Raw genomic sequence first — 20333 nt, forward strand, 5'->3', positions numbered from 1 at the left:
TTTCTTTTCTTTCTTTTTTTTTTCTCCCCTACAATTCGTTCACCTTTTCCTGTTCTCTTTAGGTCTAGGGAAGAATAGGGATCCCCGTGACATATAGACTTTTGTTCAGCAATTCCAAGTCACACTTTGTTATTATTTGCACAAGGGGAGAACTGCTTTCCCTCCTCAAATGAATAAGTACTTTACTTATCACCCAATGCAAACCATAATGGAAACACTAGGTGTAAAACCCACATTTCATGTTCTTTTGACACACAAATACAAAGAAAAAAAACAAAATATGGAGGTATGTAAACAAGGTCTATTATTATCATCTTATAATACATGTATTGAAACAAAGAAGGTGAAATGATCATGATGGTGATAAAACTAATATCTATACCCATAAAAATCATGCACAGAGTGGCTTAGATGAAACAAAGGGGGCTGAACCTACACCAGCCTTACCACCGGTTTTTATCCCCTGTCCTTTGTACAATGACTATGATCCTTTTGATTACTTGTACTGATAAACATGTTTCAAATTCTTACCTCCCTTCAGTATTTAGAAGGGCTGAATGCTCAGCTAAGGTTTTCATCAGGACTCATGTCACTGCATCTGTTAAGGAAAATCATATGAATTAGAACAAGATATATTTGAGTTGCCTCTGGTCAATTTTTTCATTTATTTCCAAGCATCAATGATTGCTTCCTAAAATCTGAAGACTGTCCATCATATACCTTTATGCAAAAAATAGTACCTAAATTTTACAATGAATAGAATAAAAAATAGAAGAGGGAGAGAGAGAAAGAGAGACAGAGAGAAGTTTGATTTCATCTTTACCAAAAAACCTACGCTTTCAATACTACTACTGTGTTTTGTTTTAGATCTTTAATGCCAGGTACAAAGTAGTATTTTCTTTTTATTAAACTTTAATGTGTTTTGAGAGCCTGATAGGTGTTAGCAGAGAACATACGTATAGGAACTCAGTAAATGAGTATGAAATGAAAAGAGAATTCATATTATATACAACTTTCATAAGACTTACATATAGTAAGAAGATTAACTGAAAAGATTTATTCATATGGTTTGGAGAACTTAGTGCTGTATTAAATGACAGAGAGAAAAGAATTACTTAATCCTTTTGAAAGTTACTTAACTATTCATTTGTTTCCATTTATTTTATTAAAGATATAGGACAAAACTGGAGACAAAAAAGTGCTCAATTCTTCAGTTTAAGTTAATTTTATTAAAAAATGATAGTTGTAACTAAATATGCATATTAGTAATAATTTTAAGTGGTTTACATACATGATTAGATTTTCATTCTCACTTTCTGAGATAAGTACAGTGCACAAGGTGCTAAGAAGAGGTTTAGTGATGTACATATAATCTTGTAAAAACTGTGGAAATTAGATTTAGACCTAATCTGATTTCATAGTCTGTTATGTGATTTATATGATTCTTAGATCCTGCTTATTTACTGATGTGATGAAGGAAATTCTGTTAATAGTAAGATAAGTGAATAAAACATTTTATACAATAGAATGCTATAGAATGAGAACAATGAGGGTATTACGCTCAGTGAAATAAGCCAGGCAGAGAAAGACAAGTACCAAATGATTTCCCTCATTTGTGGAGTATAACAACAAAGGAAAACTGAAAGAACAAAACAACAGCAGACTCACGGACTCCAAGAAGGGACTAGTGGTTACCAAAGGAGAGGGGTGTGGGAGGGCGGGTAGGGAGGGAGGGAGAAGGGGATTGAGGGATATTATGATTGGCACATGGTGTGGGGGGGATCATGGGGATGATAGTAGCACAGAGAAGGCAAACAGTGACTCTGTGGCATCTTACTACACAGATGGACAGTGACTTCAATGGGTTATTGATAATATGGATGAATGTAGTAACCACGTTGTTTTTCATGTGAAAACTTCCTAAGAGTGTATATCAATGATACCTTTATAAAAAAAATAATAAAAAAGAATGAGAGCAATGAACTGCTACTACACACCATGCAGATGACTCTGTCAACTGAAGTATGAGCAAAGCAAGGAGACACACAGAGTGTGTGCTGTATCCTTTCATTTATGCAGCATTCACTATAATGCATGGTACTAGAAGTCAGGTCACCTGGAGAAAGTAGGGAAAAAGATGTAGTAAAGGAGAAAGTATGAAATGGTGCTTCTCGACAACTAGGAATAGGTTTATTGACTGGGTGCTGGTTACCTCATTTTATGGTCATTTGGCTGTTTATTAAAAATTTGGGTGTACTTCTGCATAAAAGGTGTAATTCAATAAAATTTTGTTAAAGTAAGATATTGAAGAAAACAATATTGGTAATAGGCAAACAATTTCCTACTTTCAAAATATGAAAAATGTAGATTCTAGGAAAAAAATTAATACACATTCTTTGTGCAGATCTTAAGTTTTGGCATCCTTAAACAATTAAAGAATACTTATTTGGAATAAACTTTTCTTTTCCTTAACAAATACAAGTGACACTTATTTGAAGATGGAAAATAACTATTCTAATGGGGTTTATTGATTAGACTTTTGGTGCTACCAATGAACATGTCATTCAAAAAAAACCACATTTAATACCATACATATTTTATTTGTGGTATTGACTAAAAAAGACAAAAAACAAGAAACAAACAGAAAAGAATGATGATATGTGATACTTGAGTCAACATTAAATCGATTATTTTAATTAAAGTATTCTCCAAGGAGCCTCTAGGAGTCCTATTTTCTTTCTTGGCATTTGAGGAAGCCCCCCAAGTTGAACAATCAAGTGACAAGGATGTGAGTTCCAGGAAAAGGAGGATTTTTCTTTTGACGAGGACAGTTTTTCTCAACTGATTCCTGGTAAACATTCATACCATGGGTTCATTGGAGCTCTAAGGAGAAAAATATAATTTAATGTTAAAATGAGTATGGGATGTATTGGGGTAAAGTATTCATTTGTTCTTTCTCCAGTAGTTTCCATGTATGGAAAATCACATCCAACCATTGTCACATGCACATCACTTCCAAGTGTGACATGGGATGTTCACCACAATGTATTGGACAATAAAGAATTCTCAATAAATCCTGTGTTCTTCTTCTGACAGAAATTGAATTACATTAGAAGTAAAATATCTATCAAAGTTCCCCTTCATTTCAAAATGAAGCAACATATCTCTAATATTCCCAAGGTCAAACAAGAAATAGAAGGGAAATCAGAAAATACTTCAAAATGGTGATGACAAAAACATGATTTTAGTATTTGTAAGACCCAGCTGAAACACAGCTTATACAGGTACTTAGAGCTTTCAATGTTTATAAGATAAAAGGATAATTAAATTAATAGACGTAAGTACACAAATCAATGAAACAAAGAAGTGACAATAGAAAAAGGTGGCAACTCACATATTGATTCTTTAAAATTATTAATAAAATGAATAAACCCCCTACTGAGACTGACCAAGAACAAAGAAAGAGAACAGATTACTGATACCAGGTTTAAATGGTTGGTATCACTACAAAGTTGTTATCTTTTCAGATCCTAAAGAGAGTATGAAGAAAATATCCTATATATATTATACAGTAATTGAACACCTCGGATTTAAAAAGACAAATTCCTTAAAAAGCAAGGTTTTTCCAAGAGTTACTTAAAAAGAAAGAATATTTGAATAGCTCTCTATATGATTTAAATTTTCAATTAATTATTAAAAACATGCACAACACAAAAATCCACTCTGGAATGGTTTTACTGGCAAATTATAACAAGCATTTAAGGAAGAAATAATGCCAACCTTATACAAAATAGGTAAAAAAAAAAAAACAGAGGAGTCAATACTACGAAGCTTGTTTCATGAAGTGAACATAACCTTGAAATTAAAATGTGACAAAATAATGGCTTCCCAGAGATGCCCACTGCTACTTCCTGGAGACTGCAGTTAGGTTACATGGCAAGGGGAAATTAAAATAGCGGATGGGTTTATGCTTGCTAATTAGGTAAACGGAGATCATTTTGGATTATCTGAGTAAGCCCCCCAAAATCACACAGGTCCTTATAAAGTGGAACAGGCAGAAGGGAGAGACACGAGAGATGGCACCGTGAGAAGGACTTCGCCCAATATTGACAGCCTAATAGCATCTAGATCATGGAAGAGTCAAATGAAAAACCTCTAGAAAAGGAATTCATTGATAAATGTATGAAACCCATGATTTTCATGATTTGAGAGTCAATTTCAGGGTTTATAGTGACATTGGATTTTTAAGTCTGAAAATTTGTCTTTACTGTAAAAGATAATACAATCTATGTCATCCAGTTTCAAATAAATGTGAAATTGGGCAGATTTTAAGAATCTGATCCCTTGCCTGAATTGAAACACTATTAAAATTATATATATCTGCACACAATACATTGAGCCAAAGAAAGTTACATGTAAATCTGTTGCTGTGAATTCTAGAGAATATCATTTAAAGTGGTGCCATAAAATGGCTTACAGAATTTAAGAACATTCACAAGGTTAAAAGACTACAAAAAGCTTGGTGAAATAAAGGAGGGCATTGATACATTCAGTATTCACACCCTATGGCAGCGTCATTTTTGCTGTGGTTCCAGTAGGAACTATGGGATCAAGTATTTTATTTCAGTCATATTCCAGCAGGTTGTTAGAAAGGTGAGTTAACAGTTGTCTAATAGGACCACCCTGGATCTATTAAGCCAGAATCTGCATTTCACAAGATTGGAAATTTGTATATGCATATGTTGTGAGAAAATGCTGTCTAGAAAATGAGCATAGTATGAGTGAAATTAGTCAAAGATGTAGGATTAGAGAAAAAAAATAAGTAAGCATGGAACATCCTACAATAGATTAGAAATTATCCACTATATAGTACCATGAAAATTAAGAAAATGTGAAATAGAAATAAATGATAAAAAACCTATGCATGTGTTATCACACAAATCAAATAACATAAAAGCTAAGCATATCACAGAGGAACATTTCATAATTTATCTAAAGCAAGTGTGATTGATCTGCCAGTAGAATACTGAGCTTTTTAAAAATGTTTTAGTTTATATAATTTTCGATTTTCTCTAACCAGATACATTAATTCCTAATGAAAAATAATTTGAGAATAAAGAAACCGAAGAAATGAAGAAACCAAAGGACAAAATTGGCTGGATATGAATAAACATAGAATCAATAAAATAGGGCAGAAGGGTAAATTCTGAGTTGTCCTAAATTCCATCTCTTACTGAAAATAGGACAATGAAATAAGAATTCTGACTTGCCCTAAATTTCATCTCTTTCTGCTAAGTCAGCTTTATTAGGACAGAGGGTAGCAATTTTTGACATGTATTTCTGATTGGCACTCATAACACAGTTACTGCCCAACAATGTATAACTGAAATTAGCTCTTAGAGAGTCATTTCTTTCTCTCAGACTATAAATATGTAGAGGGTTACCTGCGACTGTAGCAGGGAAAAGTGGGTAGAGGGAAAGGGATCCACAGAGCCATTCTAAAATATGACCACAGGTATTTGTGATCCAGCTTTACCTTGAGTAACAGAATGAGACAAAGAAATAATTCTATGCCCTACTTTTTTTTGTCTTTTTTACAAAAGGACCTGCTCCCTAAACTTTGAACAAAATCAGTCCAGGCCTCCATTTTTATTTTTACTAATGAATTAAACTATAATTTAAATAAAACAGAAATATGTGTGCCTATTTTCAACAGATTTGTTCAACAGCATTCGTTGATTAAAATAATTGTTAGCAAATATGATCAACTTATAGAACCATGGAAAGCTTATTTAAATATTTTCTAGTCTCAATATCTTAATGCTGCATAATTTGAAAAGGACATTCACATAAGATCCCTTTGATGTGAACAACTTTGAAATGGATAGATGGAAAACTTCAGAACACTATTCAGAATACAATTGTTTTAATTCTATTAAAAACAAACAGGTTCATTATTGTAAAGACATATACCACTACTCTGACCACTTTCTGTATGCTAAACCTTAGTTCATGAGGTTCACTAAGAAAAAAAAAAAACAAGAACAAAACAAAGCCCACATTACCCACGTTTTTATCATGTGTCTCTTACTGTGCTTCTAAGACTATCGCACATGTAATCTCATGCAAACTTTACCATGACTTTTTGAGGTAAATGCTCATTTTGCAAAAACTGGAATGCAAACTTTGAAAAATAAATGTAGTCAATAAATGGAAAAGTTTGTCATAGTCCTTAAATCTATCCCACATAGAAAAAAATGGTTTAAAACTCCTAAATCTAAAATAACTGTGGCTAAACGACTAATTTAGAAATGTATTCTTGATTTTTATTCTCTGTTTGAAAACTTGGCCACTTAAATGTGACAGTTTCTATATTTGGAAAGTAGATTTGGTGTAAGAAACAAGCTAAAAAATGAATTTATAAGTATTTGCCCATTGGGGCAACTAATTCTATTTTCTCAAGAAATATCAGATAAAATATCTTCAATATACTCAGTCAAATGGTCACTAGGAAATGCAGTATTAACATGCCTTGAAAACCCACCTTGCATGTACAATATAAAGAAACCATGTATTTTTCCATTTTTTCATAATTGATATACATTGATTTCTAGAATTAGAAATGTTGTTATAAGATACTTTATTTCCTAGTGAAGTTTATTAAGTGCATTAAGAAAGCACAAGCTAAACTTTGCATCCTAAGAAGAAATATGCTCTATTATCTGCAAAGTTCCTGAGTTGATTAATAGGTATCTCCCCTCCCAGACTGTAACATCACAAATGAGAGGGATGGTTCATCATCATCATATTTCCACAAGATGTAGCACAATGCTTTGACATTATTAGGCCCTTAGTGAACTTGAATGAACGGTTTGGTGTTTATGTTGAAGTTACTCTTTGAAGTATGTAAGTGCTAAAGGTTGAAAAGTTCCTCCTAATATGGAACTGTCATCTCCTTGTGTTTTCTGGTTTATTTATAAACTGGGTTCATTTCTGAACATTAAAACCAGCTGTAAGTTTGTATTAATCAGGTTCAGACAACAAAAATGCCAGCAAGATACATCAGTTAGTATTGGTGAGGAGTTATTATAAAAAGGTGACAAAATTAATAGAGGTGGTGACAGAGACTGATTACTATTGAATGAAGGGGGAGGGAAATTACTTCAAAGAAGAACTTCTATTTCCTTATAACAAATTTTAAATCTATAAACTTCAAATGTATCAATCAATTTTCTGAATTTTTTTAGCCATAATTACACTCCAGGGGTAGATAATGGTTTAAAATGGAGTTACTGTCTTGTATATGCAGAAGGTGAGAACTTTGGTCCCAGATGCCTAAAATATTTGAATATAAAATTACCTAAATGTTTCCTTTAATTATTTTCCTCAAAATCGGTCTTTTCCTTATAGATATAATAACTCAGTGGTGTTTGGATCATTATAAATAAACACAAGATCTTTTCCCCTAAAACACCCCATTTGGTTTCATTTGATTTGATTTCAAGGGCTCTCTTTCATGGGTTTACACAGACTTTTGTATCACAGAATTGTGTTTTGTCCTGCTCCACATAGTTCTGGCCTGTCTTCACTTAATGACTCTCATAAAAATCTGTGAGTCAGAGCAAATGCTCTACATTCCTCCACTGCCCCGGTCCTTAGTACTCTTGTGGGGGGCTCACTGATTACTGTGGGAACCTTTGCTAAGGGTCTGTGGCTTGGATTTGGAGCAAAATCTTCTGCCAAGAGTTTTGTTTCTCTTCGTTTTCACATTTAAAATTGTATTTCAAAATGCTTCAGACATGATCTTTCTTTTGAAATAGAGTTCTCTCAAGTTTGTGTTTAATATTTCACTATGTGGCTTTCAGAAGCTTTCAGACCCTGTGTTTTTAAACATCCTCTGTTCATCTTTGCAGGTATTGGCCTTAAAATATTGAAAGGAAGGTAGGTCTGCTTCTTTTGTAATGGAAATGTACACCCAGGCTTATTCATTAAGGACAATACATTAAGTACACACAGAACATAAATGCCTCTGACCGAGCTCCTGTTCAGATGTCAGCGAGGAATCTGGTGCTCATTTACATTGCGATTCACTGGCCATCGGGACCTGTCACACAGAGATGACAGGACACTGGAGCCAGGAGCAACTGTAAACAGGTAGAAATTTGCACATTAATACTCAGATAAGCAGGGTCAGTGCATCTTCTTTACCTTCTGCAATTAACAATTTTGTTTTTTTTGTGTGTGTGTGTGCCCTCCATGTTGTTGTGTTGTTGGGAAAACGATATTTTAGTTTTTGAATTGAATGTACTCTAGTTACTTCTGATTTTAAAATGCATTTTTCAAGTAACTCACGTTCTCATGGGTCAATGCTGAAGTTTTTCAGTTTTCTCCTTTCTTAAGCTCCTTCTGAAAATAATGTCAGAGTGCGTAGAGACTGGAAAGCTTCAGTGGTATTTAGAACGGCATCTGGAGGCAATTTATAAATTAAACTGGAAGACAACTAGACAAACTGACTTTGTCTGAGCAATCTCTGTGAATGCCTGTTGTCCTGGGGTAATTAATAGTGACTCTTTAACTCCCAAAATGTATTCGTTTAGACAATAGGGATGAAGATACTAGAAGCCACGTAAAGACTAGAACCTTTGTCAGAATGCTACTTTGTATCAGACCTTACATTCTGACATTTAAAAAATTTCATTTAATTTATTCATTAAATTGGCTAATGACTGAGCACTTTTCATGTGCGAGCCACTGTTCTAGGCTCTAGGAGATTCGGTAGTGAGCAAACAGACCAATCTTTGCTGCCATAAAATCTACAGATCCGTGTCACTGGTACATGGTCCATGTCTTGGGAAACACTAAATGATTTAATTTATCATAGTAATAATAAGAAAAGTTTCCAAAAAAATAGACCTACCCAAAGTCAAGTGATAGGTTAGTGATAAATCCATAATCAGAACTCCAGTTGCCTGACAAATATCTTACCTAAAAGAGCCTTTAGCAAACTACAGTCTATGGCCAAATCTGCACACTGCTTGTTTTTGTAAATGAAGTTTTGTCAGAACATGGCTGAGCCTGCTTATTTCTGTGCTGTCTGTAGCTGCCTCTGCCCTACGACAGCAGAGTTGAGTAGCTGCAACGTATGCCATATGGCATGAAAAGCCCAAAACATTTACAACCCAGTCCATTACTGAGACTGTGTATCAACCTCTGTTCTATAACACAGGTATCTTTACTCCTGGTAATCTTATTCAAGAAGGTAAAGCCTGACAATGTAGGCTTGTAGGCATAGCTATTTGCTGCCTATGTTGCCTTGAACAAGTCAGGTAACCTCTCTGAGTTTCAATCCCCTTCTCTGTAAAATGGAGAAAATAATTAGTGCACTATTAGTAGTGAAGATTAAATTAGCTAATGTGTGTAACAAAGAGCTGGTAAAAGAAGAGAAGGTAGCTACTAGTGCTTCTAGCTTGCTAGCTACTCTGTGAACTCCGTCTGTGGAGGGTGAAGGTATAGGGTGAGATTTTGTTTCTCCTATTTCTGTGCCTTCACAACCAATGGCTTGCACATGATTTTCTAATGTGAGGGTTATATACAGCACTCAGGAGTAAGGAATGAGTCTAGGCTTTAGTGGCCTCTCAGCCCAGCAAGACATTTTTTCTTATAAATCTGTGAATCACTGCTATGAGACTTCCAAGTTGTGGGACTGACTTAATGAGAAAAGAGGAATGAGGAGCAATTACATTTCCATTAAGTGGACGACATTACCCTTGATAAGGCTGCTGGAACTGAAGTACCCCTCTCTCTCCCTCAGGTGTAGTCTCAGAAGCACAGAACTTACCGATTCATTAAATTTGTGTTTATTTTTGCTTCTGTAATCAGCTGTCTCTTAGGATTATTCCATTGTCACAAAGGACTAAATTCCAATGTATGGTGGAATTGTTAACTTGGCACATAGGCTATGAGAAAATTTCAAGGGAGGTTCACTCTTAGCACCTATCAAATATGAGCAGATTCTAAAAAACATTTGGAAAATCTCAGTGGGACCCACAGGCCATTTACAATGCCAGAATCGAAAAAAGCAAGGCCACAGACTGCTACAATTTGGTGAAATTCTATCTTAATTTGCCTAATAATCAAATTAGCTAATACCTGTCTGACGTTTCCTATGTACCAATGTCTATGCTAAAGATTTGGTTATTTATCTTATTTAATACTCAGCCATCTTAAGATACAGTATTACCTTTATATTACAGATCATGAAACAGAATCATCAAATCTCCCTAGTTTGTAGTGGATTGCACAGTTCCTGGGGTGGACCTGAGATACACACGAGGTCTTCCTGTTTACAGGGAACAGTTTTTGTCAATATATGCACTCTTGTTTTGGGTTCCTCTGGGAAGCCTTCTCTGACAATTCTAAGATTTTTATTTACTCCTACTTCCATCCAAAACTCTACTGACACTATGCTCAATCATTATCTCACCCACCAGATTTACTCAGAATCATGACAAATAAGAAAAAAATACATATAACAACAAAAAAACTATGTTAAGGTCATCTTTGGTTTATTCTCTTCCTTCTTACCCTTAATCATCTTCTGTGCTGATCAAATATTTTTCCAAAGAAATAATTTACATAAAATCCCTTGTGTTTGCTCAGGCTGTTACTAGATTATGAATAACAGCCAATAGTTGCTCTACACATTTTATTGCACATATTTACATACATATTTTATTGTGTATTGTACATGTTTTAGGAACATGGCAAAAAAGTTTTACTTGAAACATCTCACTTAACCCTCACAACAATACTGTGTTAGATATTATCCTTTCCATTTCCTTGCAAAGATACAGATGCAGAGAGATTAAGTAATTTGATCAAATTTATACCTTCCCGAGCAGTGGAGTTAGTATTCATACCATAGTCCATGTAATTCCAAAATCTGTATTCATTTAAATACTTCTCCATTGTTCACTTTGAGGGCCTATTTTTTATCATTTATCTAAGGATACTCTATCTTACTCTATTCTGAAAAACGCTGCTAATCACCTCTAAGAGAATGTCTCATCTCTGTGTGCCCTTCCAATTTTCTGCTTGCCTTCATCCTAAGACTGTGGCATGTTTTGCTAGCCCTTTTCTTCTTCATCTCTATGTATCATTTTGTGCAAGTTCAGTAAACTGGGGCCCTTATACTTAGCCCCCTTATATTTAGTATTGTGGAAACACTAACTTCCACAGTAGGGACCTATACTTAAAAAGTCTTCTTTAACAGACTCAAATAGATACTTTCTGTGAAATACCATTTACTGTCCATCTTAGCAGCTATTATGCAAGAATTTTTCATTTTATCTTCCCCTGAGTCAGTTATTCCCTAAGCAAGTTCCCCATGGATTAGAGCAGCTTGAAAGTCACTCAGACTTAGCCATCCACCACTGCATGCCAAGCAATGTTTTCAAGTGAAGAAGAGAAAGAACAGAAGCAACTCAGGGGTGACAGAGCTGGTATAAAATCCTTGCTATGGACTGAGGGATTGGAATCCAAAGGATCTACATTTGGGTCCTGACCCTCTTATTTAGGGACCATATATCTTGGAGAATTATTCACAAGTACTGAGCCTTAATTCTGCAATCTAAGAACAAATCACCTGCATGCTTCATTGAGTTGTTTAATGAGTCTGTGCTTGTTGAATGCCTACTATGTGCCACATTTCTTGTGAAGGTTGATTGGGACAAGTGATATAAGGCAAGGCATGTGACTGAGGTTTAATGCATGAACCACCTCACCCAATACAAAGGCTAAATGCCATCCTCTAAGTCTGTGAGAGACTGGGGAATTCCATTCAACCTCTATTAATAGTTCCACTTATTTTAAAGGAATCTCTGTGTGTAAGAATTCTCATGGCCTCTTTTAGAGCTGAGGTAGGTTGAGAAGCCAAGGAGAAAGTTCTCAGAGAATGTAATTATGATACCTGGTCTGATAAAAGCCTTTTTTGTATATTAATGTAAAAGTTAAATGCCATAAGACATAATAGATTCATCAAATCTGGTTAAACATGTAACAAATTAACCTTAATTATGGATTAGAATGCAAACAACCAGAAACTGCTGGAAACATATAAAATACATGGTCACAAAATGAGGAGTCCAATCAATTGGGAGTTTGTGAAATGTTCCATGAGAGGAACAGACTGCTAATAGAGATGTGGAAAATCTATTTTAAACTCTCATTGTGATGTTCATGCAAAATGATGCCCTGATATAGACTTTTCCTTAGGGAGAACTGGTCTCTGCTCACATATCCCTCTAAGGCAAATTTTGGGGAGGCTGGTTTCCTAGCCTTACACCTGGCTGCTGTGATCAATGTATGTCCAGGTAAGCTGCTTTCCAACTGGTACAGAAAACAGAATTTTGAATGGTCTTGATTTCAAGTACTTCTTGACTTCCTGCTTACTTCATAGAATTCTAAAAGTCAGAGCAAAATGGGCTCATAGTCACCATTGCATTCAAAGTTTTATTTGAGAATAAAGAAACAGAGGTTCAAATATGTCAAGTGTTACACAGCTTGCCCAGGAGGAGAGTCTAGGAAAGTTGTGAATATGTAATAGAAAGAGTAGCTACTATTTCTTGAACACCTATTATGTTGCAAGCACACAGTTCAGTGCTGTAAACACATTGTCTCATTTGATTAGTACAGAGACAGTATGAGGAGACAGTGCTGTTTTTATTTAAGTAAGGAGGGAATGACAGCTTGGAGAATTGAAGTGACTTTCCCAAATAACAAATAATATATCTGTAGTCTAAACATAGATGTGTGATCCCCAAGCCTACTTTCTTTCAATTCTATAGACTGTCTCCTACATTTATTTTGGTAAAAAAATACATAGTTATGTATATGTGTGCGTGTATATATATATACACACGCACACATATCATGAGTGCAATAGCTTTTAGCAAGTTCTGTATGAAAAACTACAAATATTGACATTTTTTTCTCCTCATTAACTAGTTATTTTGATACAAGGCATGCAGTCTAGATATAACACCTTTATAACTCATAAGAAGGTAAACATCTTTCAGGCATTTTGTTTTGTTCTGTTTTTTTTCATTAAGAAGAAACAACTTGAGTGTATTAATAAAATTTAACCCTCACTTCAGCAACCTGATTCATGATTTCTGGAAATACAGTTTACTATACCTCAGCAAGTTACTGGAAGTTTTCATTCTGTTACACAGGATACTGGGGGGGGGTGGGGGGAAGTTGTGCTGTTCCATATTTATTCAGCCGTGATTAGTATAGTGTTGAATAATTTTTAATTTCCATTTCTTGAATATATTTATTAATTTACCTCCTGCCAATATATGGCTCTGGTTGCCACTATTTAGAATTTATTCCTGTTCTCCCTAAGTATCATTTGCATAATGGCATGACGAGGTCCATTCACTATCAGTTGGTTGTGGGGTGTTGGACAGAGTGACTGGGCTGTAATTAGTGGCATCTGGCCTCTGGTTTCATTAGCATATAAATGGAACTGTTAAGAGGCCATGACAGCCTGGTGGTTTCACAACAGTCACTATAATGCATATCTGCTTTTATAAGCTTACCAGTGGGATCGCTTTTTATAAAAGAATAAAATATTTTTTGTCTGAATGAATCTGCCTATCTTTGCATGTTGGAATCTGAAGGATTTTTTTTTCTTATCAAAGAAAAAAACAGAACTATGATATGCCAATTTCAATGCTTCATTTCCATTTTATAGACCACTAAAAATGTAATCCAAGCTCTTGTTTCTGCCTTCTCTGACTCATTTCCACCAAGAAATCCTTACTTCTCTCCTTGTCTGCTTTATTTTCCCCAACTAAACTTCCCAGGTTCATCTTTATAAAACGTGGCACATTTTTTTTTCTCATGGCAATACCTTGCTCACGGAATAACATGGCTCTACATTCCCTGTTTCACTGCGCCCTGACTCTTCTGTATGGTCTCCATGGTTCTATTATCATTTGGGATTATTGATGATGTTGGATGGAGTGTAAGTACAGCTAACTCTTGTTGGAAGCTTGGTATGCACACAAAGGATCATTTTATCTTTATTTGGTCTTCTCAGCAATTCAATAAATCAGAAGTACTAAAATCTTAATTTTCAGATTAAAAATAAAAAATAAAAACTAGAGAAAGGAAAAAAAATGAGGTTCAGAAAGGTCTTGTAACTTTTCTAAAGCTATTCAGTAAGTGTTTACAGCCAGGATTTGAATTGGAGCCTCTCTCCTGTAGAGCCCCATTTTCTTACCCACTTTTCTCTACCACTCCCTGAAATAGATGAAAATTTCATCTAGAATGCGATTCTGTGCTCTGAGGATTCCCTAAACAACAGAATTTTATCCTTACAGAAACATTCTGAAACTCATGATTTGTAAAAACTGTCACAGTGGCCATTTTGGATGTTTTACTTATTTGTAACAAGATGTTTGAATTTTGCATGTCAATGTGATTTTACCCCTTGTTATCTCATGGACTGAGATCACTATTTCCCAAAGAGTAAAGTGTAGAATCACTGATATATGTAATTCATCATGTGTAATGGCGATGGTATTTCTTGGTCTGTTAAGTTTGGAAAAAACTTGAGTTATACTCTATTTGCAACTTTTCCCTAGAGAATGTCTAAAAGCTCTAGACTTCCTTAATGTGACTATCCCTAATTTCAGGAGAATCTGAAAATTGAGTATCTTTCATTCTTCACTTGGTATGAACTTCTATTTGCCAGCAAGGAAAAAGCTGCAGAGGATGGAGGGTAAGTAATGTTGGGCTAGCAATACCTTGTTTATAGTACATCTATATGACCCTGGGCAATAAATTACAATTGAGTTCTATTTTGTTCTAAGGCCTTCAGGGTTGCTTATTGAATCATAATTTTTTTCTTGTACTTTGACTCATGGAAATCACTGAAATGAAGGAGAGTGAACCATGTCTCATAATGTCACTGTAAAGATTAGAGAAGAGAATGCATGCAAAGTACACAGCCTAATACCCAGCATAGAGCAAATACTGAATAAGGGTTTGTTTAATTTAAATATGAATCAATTTCTACAACTTTACATTATCTAATACAACTAATTTTGAAATATAAAAATTATGATTGACAAGGATAAATAAAACCCACTACTATCATTCTTAATAATCATCAGTAATCAGCAGTGAATTAATAATAGTAGCTTCTCTCTGCTGCTATCAATTACACACATTATTAATGGATTGACAAAAAGTGCCAAGGCATAGGTTGTTAACAGGAATTGACAGCTCGGTTATTGCTTGTGTCAGACATTAATTTCGGAGAGCACAACTGTGCCACATTAAAATGTACATTGTGATGGTTTATGGTGTGGGATAGAAGACCCCTTATAGAAAGCAACTGGAGATGCAGGTTGAGGAAAAGATATAAGCATCTTCTGAAAGAAGAGGTGTAGAGGGGAGACTGTGTCCACACAGTGGTTACTGACACGTCTCAACAACTTTTATAAAGTAAAGATTCTTGGTCATTCATCTGAACCTTGGTAGATTTGTTAAGTAAAATCTAGAGCAATCTGAATGAAGAAACTTACTTTAAAACTAATAAATTTTAGAAACCATAAAACTAAATATTTCTTCATTTAATTCTCAGAGTAATCTTACTGGGAAGTCAAAGATCAGGCAGTTTAAATTACTCAGGTTAAATGCAATTTTTTGGTAAAGAGCTAAGAGATGAACATCCCTTTCAGAAGTGCAGGCACTACGTTGTCGTATCTCTCCAGAGCCTGGGAGGAATAGGTGGTGGTGATAAGGAATGACAGAAGGGATGGTAACAGAACCTGTGAAATAGGGCAGAGGAAATAGCTTAAACACCACCTTCCAAGCACCCCCTTCTTCGGTGCTAAATGCAAGGTTGGCTTCATCACATGTATTGGGATGCCAACTCCATTTGCCTTCCCAGGGAGGTCAGGGATACCAGCTCCATTTCCACGTTATATTTCAGTCTGCTATGCTGGTCTGCTAATGTGTTGTGTTTACAACCAGTACTGATGGAGGGCTGGCCTATGGTGATTCTGTTCTTACCAGCTGGAGCTGGATTCTTGTTCTGCTCTCAGTCTCTACCACTATGAGATACGATCTTCTTGGATCTGGACATTGCCCAGACTTCCACAATGGGCTGAGTTCACAGATACGACAAGGTGACAGTATAGCTTTTCTCTGTGGAGATTTGGGGAAGCCTCCAACATTATAAATACTCATACTCTTCATAACTATCTTGAAGGAAATATGAGTGAGAAAATAATTCAAAGAAGCAATGGTAATGAAATACTTATCTTACCTTTAAAAGATGAAAAACGTGCCTCCAAATACTTATATATATAAGCAGGCAAGGCTGTGACAATACTTTGCCACATCTCATTTTCATACTTCAATACGCAAGATTCTTGAGATTCTAAAGTTTCATCCCAAATACTTATCTCTGACCTATTTACACTACCTCTTTGAATATGATTTTTGGATCTTTGCAACTTTTTGTCATAATGTGTCTGCTTTTCCTACAAAATCTCTATGTGGAACATCAGTTTCCAGTTGGTTGTTTCTCAGCATTTTTAAGTGTAAAATTCCTGTGCATGGCACGGACAGATTGCACTGTTTCAGGCACCGTGCTATATATGCATTACCTCTTTGATCCTTATACTGGTCTGTATTAGCCTGCCTGGGCTACTGTAATAAAATGCCACAAACTGGATGATTTAAACAGCAGAAATTTCCTTTCTCACAGTTTTGAGGCCTCCAAGACTGCAGCATCAGCCCATCTGCTGTCTCCTGAAGCCTCTCTTCTTGGCTCACAGACGGCTACCTTTTTTGCTGTGTCCTGGAATGGTCTTTTCTCTATGCACATGTATCTCTGGTGTCCCCTCTTCCTATTAGGACACTGTCTTATCGGATTAGTGCCCTATCCTTACAAGTCCATTCAACCTTAATTACCTCGTCAGAGGCCCTGTTTTCAAGTACAGTCACATTGGAGGTTAGAACTTCAACATGTGAAGTCTAGGGGCACAGGATTCAGTCCATAGCATCATCACCCAAGAAGACAGATACCGTGTATTCCCTCCTTCCACTGGATAAAATGTTTTCCATCTTAACAGTGAGGAAACTGAGGTTTAGACAAACTGTCTTGACAAATTGGAAGCTAGATTCTTATCTGTACTATGTCTGGCTGGAAAATGGACCACAAATGCTGTGTGAGGATCTGTGTATCAGGGTCAACTAGAAAAGTCCACCGTTTTAGGTCATCATAACGAGGGATTAGGGGTGAGTTGAATCTGCAGAAGCCAGCCACAGCACCAAAGTGGCTTGGAGTGAGGGTGCCGAGCACCAAGGGCTGAAATCCCACTTCCATGGAGCTGAAGTTACGAGGTTTACAGCAGAACCGAAGGAGCGCCGCACACCAGGCGAAGAATGACAGGCATGCACCCGCCTGGGCGTGGGTGCGGATGCACATGCACGCTGTGAGGAAAGTTCTCTTATTGTTCTCATTTGCCCAGGGAGCTTCTGGATGTTCAGAGAGTCTTAATAATTTGCCAAAGAACGCAGTGGAAGAACCAGGACTGACCTACTGGCTCAGTATCTTTCAGCTCACAAACCGACTCACTAAACAAAGTCGCAGCTTGAGTTTGCAGCTTTCACATTTTGTCTCAAATTCTCTCAATTTTGGGAACCTAGCCAGAGTTCCTGATAAAGAAAACTGTCACATGATCCTCTCTGACCCTGAACATCTTCAAAAGAAATAGGCAATAGAGCAAAAGTAAGTTCGCTCTTCAATGTCTCCTGTTTGCATGAACAATTCCACAAGATTAGGTTATCCATTCATCATTCTAGGTGATTTATATGCTCATGACAATTGTAGTCCATGACATTAGCCCATGAGAGACACAACAGTGACCTTATATACCTTAATATTTTAAAATCTTTTATTGGTCCAATGCTATCAACCTCTCTGATTTATGTATTCTAAAAATTTTAAGACCAAGTCCTTTTCTCTCTTTATTTTTTGTTACCTATCCTATTGGATGAAAAATGCATTAGGATGGAAATGAAAATGATGATAGCCAAAGGAACACGTATTTATTAAGTGCCAGGAATTGAGGTAGCCACTGTAATGACAGTTCTTGACTTTACATACTGATCTATCTGTATATTGATATATAATTTTACTTTGTTCATACATATTTCTCTCTGGAAAATGTCCACATGGAACCAAAGTATATCACAATGATCTCTTAAAACTATAACATCTTATTCTGTACTTCTGTGAAATTTTTCTATCACTTTGAAATGTTTAGAGCCTCTACTGTCATTGTTTCAATAACAGGAAATGTTTCTATTTCACAAGAGTGTAAACTCATAACTATCATTTTTAATTTAACTCATGAAATCACTTTTACCCTTTTGCCTTCAATTTGAAAGATAATACTTGTGTCAGTAAAAATCAGAAAAAAATTGATAATATAGGCATCTATAATTTAAAGTAAGATTTACAAAATGTTTACAAACAAAAAGTGTAATGCCTTAATATAGTAGCTCACTAGATATTAGCCCCAAGGTTTAAACACTTTATATGATTTAACTAATTTAATTCTAACACAAATTCAGTAAGTTAAGACAATAGCATTCTCATTTTACAGATGAGGAAACCGAAAAACAGAGAAATTAAGGAATTTATCCCAGCAGCCTTGCTGGAGGTTGGAATCTATCCCAGATCCAAACACTAGTGCCCAAGTTGTTTAGTGCTGAACTATACTAAGTCCCAATAATGCAGAAGGTACTGGTCCTGAAGATACAAGATAAGGATCATTATACTAACCTCATTCATTTATTTATTTTAACTCTTGCAGGGGACAATCTGCACTGATATTCCTGATTTACGGCCTCCTTGTTTCCTTGTAATTTTGCAGCTCCTGCTACGATTGACAGTCTTTGGCCGTCAATTAAATATGGACCAGCCTTTTCTGGCTAACAGAACGCAGAGGATACAGTGAGATGCCTGAGGACTTGAGTAATTTACTCTCTCTCCTGGAATGCTGCCACTGCCGCGATATCAATCCAAAGGCTGTTCTAATGGAAGATCGGAGATGACATGGAGAAGGTCCCTCATGGAGAAGCGAGGGCTATTTTAGATCAGACATGCTCCCAAACAGGTGAGAAAATGCAGATCACATTAACAACCCACAGATGACCATAAACATGAGTGTGCCTTGCTGAGAAATGAACCACTCTGCTGACCCTTGTGCCTCGGAGAAATTTTAATAAATGACTATTGTTTAAGCCACTGAGTTTTGGTGCAGTTTATTATGCTTTAATAGCTAACTAATGAAGAAACTGATGACAGAAATGAGTTGATGCTATTATAAAAACCCGCCATGTGTGATGTCAGCTTAGTTAGGTAATCAGTGGAACCTCTAAAAAAAAGTGAACAAACAATTGGAAAAGGTTAAGAGTGAGATTTTTTTTAATTACAGGCTAATAAATATTGTGACCACTTTTATGTAATAACAAAACCACTTTAAAAACTGTAGCGAGCTGTTAATGAGAAAATGGAAAAATAATTCTATGGACCTGGATAGGCAGTTCCCCAGGCAGAATGCTGAAAATGTCAGCAGTGTTATCAGTTGTATATGATAAGGTGTGCAAAGAAAGGAATGAGCTAACATAAGAACTGGCCAGTTTCCAAGTAGCATTTGAAAGAAATATAGAGGTACTAGGATTTACTGGGTTAGATATAAAATATAAGCTTGTTCACACTTTTCCCAGCCAGCAAAAGACTGTCAAAGAAAAATGCAGGTTTGGGGTAAAAGTAAAATTAAGCATCTATCTGTAAGAAACTTTGACCAATGAACAAATTAATTTGGTAAATACTTTGTGAATTGTTTTGTTACTATAAAAGATGACACATAATATTTATTTTCCTGTAATGAAAATTTCCTAGACCCCCTTAACTAGGAAAAAAGGTCATCTGGGAGTCTTGAGTACCTGGTTTCACAGCAATCACAGCAATCTCATATGCTTAAACATCTGTGGCAAGTTTCAAAAATGTCAGATTGTGGTTCTGGCAAATTGAGTTGAATGAGGTTAATAGAAGGTTCACAAAATTTTATGAGAGTTATATTGGGGAAAAAAAAAAGACCATGGTTTAGATTAAAAGGGGCTAAGATGATTCAAACATACAAGAGTCCTGTGGAATTCAAAATTTGTGGGAAAAAAGAAAGCTGTTCAATTATCACTAAAGAACACTTCTTCAGAAGGATCAAAAGAGGGTAATAAAAAAG

General features: G+C 35.7%; 1 long non-coding RNA gene across 1 annotated transcript; it reads left to right on the top strand.

Annotated features, from left to right (window-relative positions):
- The first annotated feature begins 8038 nt into the window (after window positions 1-8038).
- On the top strand, window positions 8039-19299 carry LOC118973708 (uncharacterized). Its single transcript, XR_005063197.2, has 3 exons — window positions 8039-8154; window positions 14703-14788; window positions 18963-19299. It is a non-coding gene; the product is annotated as an uncharacterized lncRNA (long non-coding RNA).
- The last annotated feature ends 1034 nt before the right edge of the window (window positions 19300-20333 follow it).

This window comes from Manis javanica, chromosome 17 (genome assembly GCF_040802235.1).
Source record: "Manis javanica isolate MJ-LG chromosome 17, MJ_LKY, whole genome shotgun sequence".
Taxonomy (NCBI): Eukaryota; Metazoa; Chordata; class Mammalia; order Pholidota; family Manidae; genus Manis; species Manis javanica.